The sequence below is a fragment of the Staurois parvus genome, unplaced genomic scaffold (genome assembly GCF_062004578.1).
Source record: "Staurois parvus isolate SC_StPar_1 unplaced genomic scaffold, SC_StPar_1.0 ptg001066l, whole genome shotgun sequence".
NCBI lineage: Eukaryota > Metazoa > Chordata > Amphibia > Anura > Ranidae > Staurois > Staurois parvus.
In genome coordinates this window covers 1,572,519-1,584,659 of record NW_028318862.1, presented here as the reverse complement: position 1 = coordinate 1,584,659, position 12,141 = coordinate 1,572,519, and positions in this window count along the sequence as shown.

Sequence of the window (12,141 nt, the reverse complement as noted above, 5' to 3'; positions counted from 1 at the left end):
ATGTATTATACATGGAGATCATATCCCCCTTATGTATTATACATGGAGATCATATCCCCCCTTATGTATTATACATGGAGATCATATCCCCCCTTATGTATTATACATGGAGATCATATCCCCCCTTATGTATTATACATGGAGATCATATCCCCCCTTATGTATTATACATGGAGATCATATCCCCCTTATGTATTATACATGGAGATCATATCCCCCCTTATGTATTATACATGGAGATCATATCCCCCCTTATGTATTATACATGGCGATCATATCCCCCTTATGTATTATACATGGAGATCATATCCCCCTTATGTATTATACATGGCGATCATATCCCCCTTATGTATTATACATGGAGATCATATCCCCCTTATGTATTATACATGGAGATCATATCCCCCCTTATGTATTATATATGGAGATCATATCCGCCCTTATGTATTATACATGGAGATCATATCCCCCCTTATGTATTATACATGGTGATCATATCCCCCCTTATGTATTATACATGGTGATCATATCCCCCTTATGTATTATACATGGAGATCATATCCCCCCTTATGTATTATACATGGAGATCATATCCCCCCTTATGTATTATACATGGTGATCATATCTCCCCTTATGTATTATACATGGTGATCATATCCCCCCTTATGTATTATACATGGAGATCATATCCCCCCTTATGTATTATACATGGTGATCATATCCCCCCTTATGTATTATACATGGAGATCATATCCCCCCTTATGTATTTATACATGGAGATCATATCCCCCCTTATGTATTATACATGGTGATCATATCCCCCCTTATGTATTATACATGGTGATCATATCCCCCCTTATGTATTATACATGGTGATCATATCCCCCTTATGTATTATACATGGTGATCATATCCCCCTTATGTATTATACATGGAGATCATATCCCCCTTATGTATTATACATGGTGATCATATCCCCCCTTATGTATTATACATGGTGATCATATCTCCCCTTATGTATTATACATGGGGATCATATCCCCCCCTTATGCATTATACATGGAGATCATATCCCCCCTTATGTATTATACATGGAGATCATATCCCCCCTTATGTATTATACATGGAGATCATATCCCCCCTTATGTATTATACATGGTGATCATATCCCCCCTTATGTATTATACATGGTGATCATATCCCCCCTTATGTATTATACATGGTGATCATATCCCCCCTTATGTATTATACATGGTGATCATATCCCCCCTTATGTATTATACATGGAGATCATATCCCCCCTTATGTATTATACATGGAGATCATATCCCCCTTATGTGTTATACATGGAGATCATATCCCCCCTTATGTATTATACATGGAGATCATATCCCCCCTTATGTATTATACATGGTGATCATATCCCCCCTTATGTATTATACATGGAGATCATATCCCCCTTATGTATTATACATGGTGATCATATCCCCCTATAGCTACATGTATACTGGAACTGCTGTAGACTTTAAACTCTACTGGTAGCAGAAAAATGCTACAAATGGCAAAAATGCGTGTAAATACGGTTCTGCGTTTAGCCGTGTTGGTATGCATTCTGCTGTGTTTAGTGCTCGGATGTTTATTCATTGCATTGGACAGAGTACTTACCATTGAAATTAATAAACACCCAAGCGCTAAACGTGGCTAGCACTTAGGCGTGTTTACACACATTTTTGCCATGTTTGGTGTGTTTTGGATAAAACGTTCCTCTCCTGAACACAATTCGTCTGCATTCAGGAGAGGGATGTTTAACTGCCCCTAAACTCTGCTGCTACTAAACTCTGGTAAAAGTCTATGTGCGCATGGACACATAGGGGTTTATTTACTAAAGCTGGTTAACTTTTAGGAGCAGCAGTGTACATGAGGCCTTAGGCTTCACTCCTAGCACACCTCCCCAAATTCCCCCTACTAGAACTAGTGCTTAGGCTTCATGTACACTGGCAACTCTTAAATTTAAGTTTAGGAGCTTTTGATGTTTTTTTGCCAAAGCTCCTAAACTCAACTCCATAAAAGCCGATGTGTCCATGTACAGATAGGTTTTAGCAGAGTTCAGGAGCTGCCATTTTAGGTGAGGTTAAACCTCCCTCTCCTGAAGAATCACGTTCAGGAAAGGTACATTTTGACATGTTTTGTGTTTTCCCGCATCCGGGCTAGGCTGGTGTGCATGTAGCCTTAATATCCTCTTCTCAAGAGAGAATAAATTCAGTTCCTCTAATCTTTCCTCATAGCTGAGCTCCTCCATGCCTCTTATCAGTTTGGTTGCTCTTCTTCAGGTTGAGCATCCACAGCAACCCCCCTGGCATAGTATGCCTAAAATTAAAGTTAACAAAGTTGGCTCTCATCAACTTTACACAAGTTAAAATATGTGATTAAATGAATGGATGGAGAAGGGGGGGGGGGGGGGTCAGGATAAAAGCACTGATGCATGTTCCCGGAACTGATCATCATTGGGGACACTAGACGGATTGATCCTCTGAACTCTTCTCTTACTTATACTGCTCACTTTCATAGTACAAACAAATAGCAAGCGCCCCAACCTATAACTGGCTTTTGCAGCAAAAAGCATTTTAACAGGCGATGAATGTAAAAAAAAAAACATAAATTCCCAGCTCACTTACTAGTCAGCCTGCAACAATCTGAATTACCCTGCCTAACAGTTCATGTTAAAACAAGGGGTTTAGTTTTCACACATTTGCAAATATATGTGTAAGCTGCAGAGGCCACTTCACAGCACCCCGATATTCTGCAGTCCTAATACATTTTGGGAGCCTCCAAAGTTGGAGCACATATATAATAATGGATAGATTGAGGTAAGATACACCTGGAGGGAGCAAAGGATTACAAGAGGCTGATACCAAGTCAGAATCATTTACTTTAGTGTATATTAGTTGCATTTAAATGATTTTCATAATTTTTGTAATAACTGATGTTTTGATGTTTGCCTGGAGTTCAGTTTTAAAGTTTGTTTTCTGGTACTTTAAAAATTGCGCATAAGCAATAAATGCAAGTTTCTAAAAATAAAAATAAAAACAATGTAAATGCACAGGTTTATTTTATTTTTTTTATATTTTATGTAAAATCTTACAGTGTTCATATCTGGAAAAAAAATCCAGCTTCCCACTAGTTAATAAAAAAATTAATTGTTATTACCATATGGTATAAAGAATCAAGTAAATATAGAAGTCTTCAAATAACAGACCTTGGTGTCTTTATAGAACATTTCAGAGGTTGTAGCAAAAACAATGCCTTATCCATAAGACAGACATATATGGAAGGAGCGCCGAATAAAAAAGAGTCCAAATTCATGAACTGATATTGTGTTAAAAGACAACCAATGTGTTTCGGGTGTCAAAGGAACTCCCCTTTCATCAGGGTAACAGTTAAAAAGGAGAACTTTGAGTGGACTCAAAGTAAAGGCTTTACTTTTTGAATCTGTGCAGGAAAGCTGATTGCTGGATTAGGATTCCAGTTTTTTTTGTTTAAAATTATATCAAAGTCCCAGCGTCTCTTGGATGACCCTTTTTTTATCCATAAAACAGATCTACATATAGAATTAGCAAGATTAAAAAGCAACTCAAGGAAGCTTGTAAACTCTTGGATGTGCTAATACAATCCAAGACACATTTCAGCTGGAATAAAATCTGAATGACCATTGGGATCCCTTCCTCTAGACCACAGATAGGCAATTGAATGTTTTTATACGTATGAATGCATTTGATTAGCCTTTTAAAGTGACTAAAAAAAACCATAAGCTTAATATAACAAACACTTACCTGCTCTGTGTAATGGTTTTGAACAGAACAGCCCCAATCCTCTTCTTCTCAAGTCCCCCCACCGGCACTCATAGCTCCTCCTTTTCATCCAGCTGTTTCCTATTGGGGCACTGCTGCTGGCTCACTTCCGAGCCCCTCTGCCTGTGTCCATAGACAGAGACAGTGGAGCACGCCCCCCCCCCCCGTTCCCTCATCACATAGTATGATTGACAGCAGCAGGAGCCAATGGCAAATGCTGCTATGGATCTGCCCTGTGAGGAGTGACAGAGCAGAGAGAGATGCTGATCTCATGCACAGCGCTGTATCATGATGGGCTCAGGTAAGTAATGCATTTAAAAAAAAAAAACTTAAGGCTTTACAAGCACTGTAACTCCATTGAAGTGTATTGCTATTCTATACAAAAACAGCGCAAAATCTAAAATTAAAATAACACAAGTGAATAAACACTAAATTCATGATACGTGTCCGTGAAATTTTTTTTTTATATATAAGTCCTTAATCCCATCAAGACCAATGAAAAAAAATTTTCAAAAATATTCCAAATGTGCTTCCACCTATCCACCACGTGAGAAATAATGTTGACCGCACTCACCAGATGGAGGTGAGTAGTGAGCCTTATAGGATATAAGGGATCCTATAACCCCTTCAAAGGAACTCAAATCTCCTTCTTCACCCTGCTATGGTATAGCCCTCGTCTCCACTCTATTCCTCCATGGATTCCTCAATAGTGTGCAGAGAAAAAAACTACATAGTGTAATACTGCCACTCCATATAGAATATAAAGATAGAATAAGGCCACTCACATGTTTAAATAAAATTAAAAGCCTTGTTTAATAGCCTCAATGGCTTCAAGATAACCAATTTCCAGAATGTAGATATAGGGATCTCACGCTTCTATAGTAACTGCAGAGGATGAACAGCCTTCCACATCTAAGATGGCCGCTTGAACCGCATAAGCCGGCGTGCGTTCCAAACACCGGAAGTGACGTTAGCCAGAATGACGGCGGGCCGGAAGTGTGTCAACGCGTTTCGCCCCACCCACAGGGCGTTCTCAAGACACCGCCTTCAGTCTCCAGCCAACATTTATACAGCTCAGGGAGAGCTCACATCCATCTCCTATGCAAATAATTGTATGTACCTCCCACTGCCACACCTGGTCAATAAACCGTTCAAATTGCTGCTGATAGTACCCGCCCACTACCCTTACCTCATCCTCTGTGAACTAAACGTGAGATTCCTTCACAGTTTATATATGACCCACAGTTAAGACAATATAACAGAAATCAAAACGAATATATATATAAATCGCATTAATATAAAAATAACATTTATCATGAATTAAAACTGTGCAGAAATAAATAAAAACTATCTTTAATCATATATAAAAATCTAAATAAAAATGCAAATAATAATAAAAATACATAGTAAAAAATATAATGAAAATACAAAATAAAATAAAAATAAAAATACAAATAAGAATAATAAAATAATAAAAATTTTAATTAAAAATAGAAAATAAACAATAATAATAGAATATAAAAATTAAAAATAATAAATAAAAAATATAAAAATAAAAATGAAAATAAAAATAAAAAACAAAAAATATCTAAATGAAAATTAAAAAAATTAAAAATCAAATCCAAAAAATGTGCTCAAATGAACATAAAAATTCATGAAAAATCAAGAAATTCCTCTGTTGAGGAGGTGGTTGATGAGAAAAAATCATCTCTTAAAACATCTCTCACTACAACTAATTTGAAAGGTAATCCATCTATTAGTATTGCTAATTCATCTCCTAAAAATAATTTTTGGAAAGATAATACATCTGGTTATAATATACCTATAAAAAATCGTTTTGAACCTCTGAATAGTTGGGGTATGGCATCTCCCAGGGGATACAGTTATAATACAGGGAGAGACAATTTTTCAAGGGGAGGTTATGCAGGACCCCCATGGAGAGGGGAAGGTTCAAGAGGTTCTTACCATATGAGAGGGAGAGGGGGACCTTATTACCACCCCGGGAGGGGAAGAGGAGGGTGGGGGCCACCCAGGATGGATCAGTACCCTTATTGGGGAGGAGGAGAAGGAGGGGGTGTAGAGGATTAATCTAAAAAAATATTGGAGTAAGAAACAAATTGTTAATAATGATATTGGATCAGAGAAGAGGGTTGTTGGTGATAACCTAAGTTTATATTCCATTAGGAATATGCAAAAGGATACCACAGGTCCTTATTTGCATACTAAGTTAAGGAAAAATTAGGCTTTAACCCTAAAATAGCAAATAATTATTGTGTGGAAACTTTCAAAAAAATGGTAGAGCATGATTTGGAGCATTTGTCTATCCCTAAGCTAAGAACTAAACAGGATTTAATTCAAGGAATTCGGAAGTTAGAAAAGAATAAAAATATTGTAATTAGATCAGCAGATAAGGGAGGTGCTGTAGTGGTGTTAAATAAATCAGATTATTATATAGAGTTGAATAGATTGGTGGATGATGTTAAAACATATGAACTATTGAGAAATAATCCCACAAGAAAATTTAGATTAAAATTAATTAAACTGGTGAAAGAAGGAGAAAAATTGGAAATATTGAATAGTAAGGAGACAAAATATCTAGTGCCTAAGGCTCCTAAAGTACCAGTGATTTACCAATTGCCTAAAATTCATAAAAATCTGGCAAAACCTCCAGGAAGACCGATCATAAATGGGATTGACTCGCTGTTCTCTAGACTGGGAGAATATGTTGACAAGTTTCTGCAACCCTTGGTTTCTTCCTTTCCCGCTTACCTAAGAGATAGCGGGGATTTGATCAACTTACTCAAAGATATTAATGAAAGTGAATATTGTGTCATGGCCAGTGTAGACGTAAACTCATTATATACTAATATAAAACATCATGATGCCTTATTAGCAGTAAAATGGGCATTGGAAATTAAGTCAGGAGTTGGTTCTGACCAAATAGAATTTATTGTAAAATGTCTAGATCTGGCTATGACACATAATTTCTTCTGGCACTCTAATAAGTTTTATAAACAAATTATGGGTGTAGCTATGGGTGCTAAGTATGCACCGTCAGTAGCCAATTTATTTATGAGTAGGTGGGAAGGCAAGGCAATTTTTGAAGGTAGTAAGAAAGAATTGCTATTATATAGAAGGTTCATAGATGACATCATCATTGTATGGAAAGGAGAGAGAGAAGGACTTGTTGACTTTATTAATAAAATGGGGAATAATGATGTTAACTTTTCGTTCACCTATAACGTGAGTGAAACAGCCATTGATTTTCTTGACCTGACGGTGTACAGGCAAGGAAATAGGTTTTTTACTAAGACCCATTTTAAAGATGTTGACAGGAATGGGTACATTCCTAACCATAGATGTCATCACAGAAATTGGCTTAAGGCCATTCCTAAAGGCCAACTTATTAGGTTAAAACTAGAGATGAGCGAATCGAAGTATCCGAAGTGGAATTCGAGTCGAATATCGGAAAAATTTCGATTCGTGCCGAATCCGAAAAATAGCCTAATTCGGACACGCAAATCGAAATTTTTCCGAAAATGGCGGCTGACATGTGCGGCGACGGAGCGGGGATGTCTGGGAAGGCGCGCAGACAAGGCGCGCTGACCCATAATGCATTCCTCAACGACATGTGATCGCATCAGCCAATCAGCAGCCAGCCAGCTAGCACTGTGTAATGGTCGAGCTATAAATAGCGGCCATTTTGGAATTCTTCATTTGCCTGCAGTCATTGAACAGAGGCAGACCGCTCTGTATTAGGGACAGGGACAGAGTTAGGGCCACAGAAACGATACTTGGGGACAGAGAAAAGTTACTTAGGGACAGAGAACTATTACTCAGGGACACAGAATTGTTAATTAGGGCCACAGAATCGTTACTTAGGGACAAAGAAACGCTAGTTAGGGCCACAGAATTCATACTCAGGGACAGACAGAAATGTTACTGAGTGCCAGAGAATTGTTATTTAGGGCCACAGAAACGTTATTAGGGCCACAGAATTGTTACTCAGGGACAGACAGAATTGTTACTGAGTGCCAGAGAATTGTTACTTAGGGCCACAGAAACGTTATTAGGGCCACAGAATTGTTACTCAGGGACAGACAGAATTGTTACTGAGTGCCAGAGAATTGTTACTTAGGGCCACAGAAACTTTAGTTAGGGCCACAGAATTGTTACTCAGGGACAGACACAGAACCGTTACTGAGGGCCACAGAACTGTTACTTAGGGCCACAGAATTGTTACTCGCACAGACACAGAATTGTTACTCGCACAGACACAGAATTGTTACTCAGGGACACAGAACTGTTACTTAGGGCCACAGAACTGTTAGTTAGGGCCACAGAATTGTTACTCGCACAGACACAGAATTGTTACTCGCACAGACACAGAATTGTTACTGAGGGCCACAGAACTGTTACTTGGGGCCACAGAAACGTTAATCAGGGACACAGAATTGTTACTGAGGGCCACAGAACTGTTAGGGCCACAGAATTGTTACTCGCACAGACACAGAATTGTTACTCGCACAGACACAGAATTGTTACTGAGGGCCACAGAACTGTTACTTGGGGCCACAGAAACATTAATCAGGGACACAGAATTGTTACTGAGGGCCACAGAACTGTTACTTAGGGCCACAGAATTGTTACTCGCACAGACACAGAATTGTTACTCGCACAGACACAGAATTGTTACTGAGGGCCACAGAACTGTTACTTGGGGCCACAGAAACGTTAATCAGGGACACAGAATTGTTACTGAGGGCCACAGAACTGTTAGGGCCACAGAATTGTTACTCGCACAGACACAGAATTGTTACTCGCACAGACACAGAATTGTTACTGAGGGCCACAGAACTGTTACTTGGGGCCACAGAAACATTAATCAGGGACACAGAATTGTTACTGAGGGCCACAGAACTGTTACTTAGGGCCACAGAATTGTTACTCGCACAGACACAGAATTGTTACTCGCACAGACACAGAATTGTTACTGAGGGCCACAGAACTGTTACTTAGGGCCACAGAATTGTTACTCGCACAGACACAGAATTGTTACAAAGGGACACAGAACTGTTACTGAGGGCCACAGAACCGTTACTTAGGGCCACAGAATTGTTACTCGCACAGACACAGAATTGTTACTCGCACAGACACAGAATTGTTACTCGCACAGACACAGAATTGTTACTCAGGGACACAGAACTGTTACTGAGGGCCACAGAACTGTTACTTAGGGCCACAGAATTGTTACTCGCACAGACACAGAATTGTTACTCAGGGACACAGAACTGTTACTGAGGGCCACAGAACTGTTACTTAGGGCCACAAAATTGTTACTCGCACAGACACAGAATTGTTACTCGCACAGACACAGAATTGTTACTCAGGGACACAGAACTGTTACTGAGGGCCACAGAACTGTTACTTAGGGCCACAGAATTGTTACTCGCACAGACACAGAATTGTTACTCGCACATACACAGAATTGTTACAGAGGGCCACAGAACTGTTACTTGGGGCCACAGAAACGTTAATCAGGGACACAGAATTGTTACTGAGGGCCACAGAACTGTTACTTAGGGCCACATAATTGTTACTCGCACAGACACAGAATTGTTACTCGCACAGACACAGAATTGTTACTGAGGGCCACAGAACTGTTACTTAGGGCCACAGAATTGTTACTTGCACAGACACAGAATTGTTACTCGCACAGACACAGAATTGTTACTCAGGGACACAGAACTGTTACTGAGGGCCACAGAACTGTTACTTAGGGCCACAGAATTGTTACTCGCACAGACACAGAATTGTTACTCGCACAGACACAGAATTGTTACTGAGGGCCATAGAACTGTTACTTGGGGCCACAGAAACGTTAATCAGGGACACAGAATTGTTACTGAGGGCCACAGAACTATTACTTAGGGCCACAGAATTGTTACTCGCACAGACACAGAATTGTTACTCGCACAGACACAGAATTGTTACTGAGGGCCACAGAACTGTTACTTAGGGCCACAGAATTGTTACTCGCACAGACACAGAATTGTTACACAGGGACACAGAACTGTTACTGAGGGCCACAGAACCGTTACTTAGGGCCACAGAATTGTTACTCGCACAGACACAGAATTGTTACTCGCACAGACACAGAATTGTTACTCGCACAGAGACAGAATTGTTACTCGCACAGACACAGAATTGTTACTCAGGGACACAGAACTGTTACTGAGGGCCACAGAACTGTTACTTAGGGCCACAGAATTGTTACTCGCACAGACACAGAATTGTTACTCGCACAGACACAGAATTGTTACTCAGGGACACAGAACTGTTACTGAGGGCCACAGAACTGTTACTTAGGGCCACAGAATTGTTACTCGCACAGACACAAAATTGTTACTCGCACATACACAGAATTGTTACTGAGGGCCACAGAACTGTTACTTGGGGCCACCGAAACGTTAATCAGGGACACAGAATTGTTACTGAGGGCCACAGAACTGTTACTTAGGGCCACAGAATTGTTACTCGCACAGACACAGAATTGTTACTCGCACAGACACAGAATTGTTACTGAGGGCCACAGAACTGTTACTTGGGGCCACAGAAACGTTAATCAGGGACACAGAATTGTTACTGAGGGCCACAGAACTGTTAGGGCCACAGAATTGTTACTCGCACAGACACAGAATTGTTACTCGCACAGACACAGAATTGTTACTGAGGGCCACAGAACTGTTACTTGGGGCCACAGAAACGTTAATCAGGGACACAGAATTGTTACTGAGGGCCACAGAACTGTTACTTAGGGCCACAGAATTGTTACTCGCACAGACACAGAATTGTTACACAGGGACACAGAACTGTTACTGAGGGCCACAGAACCGTTACTTAGGGCCACAGAATTGTTACTCGCACAGACACAGAATTCTTACTCGCACAGACACAGAATTGTTACTCAGGGACACAGAACTGTTACTGAGGGCCACAGAACTGTTACTTAGGGCCACAGAATTGTTACTCGCACAGACACAGAATTGTTACACAGGGACACAGAATTGTTACTGAGGGCCACAGAACCGTTACTTAGGGCCACAGAATTGTTACTGAGGGCAACAGAACTGTTACTTAGGGCCACAGAATTGTTACTCGCACAGACACAGAATTGTTACTCAGGGACACAGAACTGTTACTGAGGGCCACAGAACTGTTACTTAGGGCCACAGAATTGTTACTCGCACAGACACAGAATTGTTACTCAGGGACACAGAACTGTTACTGAGGGCCACAGAACTGTTACTTAGGGCCACAGAATTGTTACTCGCACAGACACAGAATTGTTACACAGGGACACAGAATTGTTACTGAGGGCCACAGAACCGTTACTTAGGGCCACAGAATTGTTACTCAGGGACACAGAATTGTTACTGAGGGCCACAGAACTGTTACTTAGGGCCACAGAATTGTTACTCGCACAGACACAGAATTGTTACTCAGGGACACAGAACTGTTACTGAGGGCCACAGAACTGTTACTTAGGGCCACAGAATTGTTACTCGCACAGACACAGAATTGTTACTCAGGGACACAGAACTGTTACTGAGGGCCACAGAACTGTTACTTAGGGCCACAGAATTGTTACTCGCACAGACACAGAATTGTTACACAGGGACACAGAATTGTTACTGAGGGCCACAGAACCGTTACTTAGGGACACATAATTGTTACTGAGGGCCACAGAACTGTTACTTAGGGCCACAGAATTGTTACTCGCACAGACACAGAATTGTTACTCAGGGACACAGAACTGTTACTGAGGGCCACAGAACCGTTACTTAGGGCCACAGAATTGTTACTCAGGGACACAGAATCGTTTAATTAAAGAGTATGTCAGACAACATGCAGAGGAGTGGCAGAGGAGGCAATGTTTTAGGAGCGAGCAGACGTGGCAGCAGAGGAAGGGGTCGAGGCAGCACTATTCGCAGCCAGAGGCTAGTGCTCCCGGTGTCATCCAGTACAGTGAGGAAGAGCTAACAGAGGGCGGTCAGGAACGGGGGGAGACATCCGCCTCTTCAGCAGCCAGGCGAAGAAGTAGTGGCTCGGAGAGTGGCTCGGTAGCCGGTGTAGAGACAGGTCTGTCTCCTGACCCACACACAGCCGAGGGGGCTAGTAGTGAGGCGGAGACCCTAATTGATGATGATGAGGCTGATCGCACTTGGCAGCCTCGTCGTCATCAGGCTATTGCTTCCGCATCATCAGGAGAAGAGGGTGGCAGCTTGGCAGC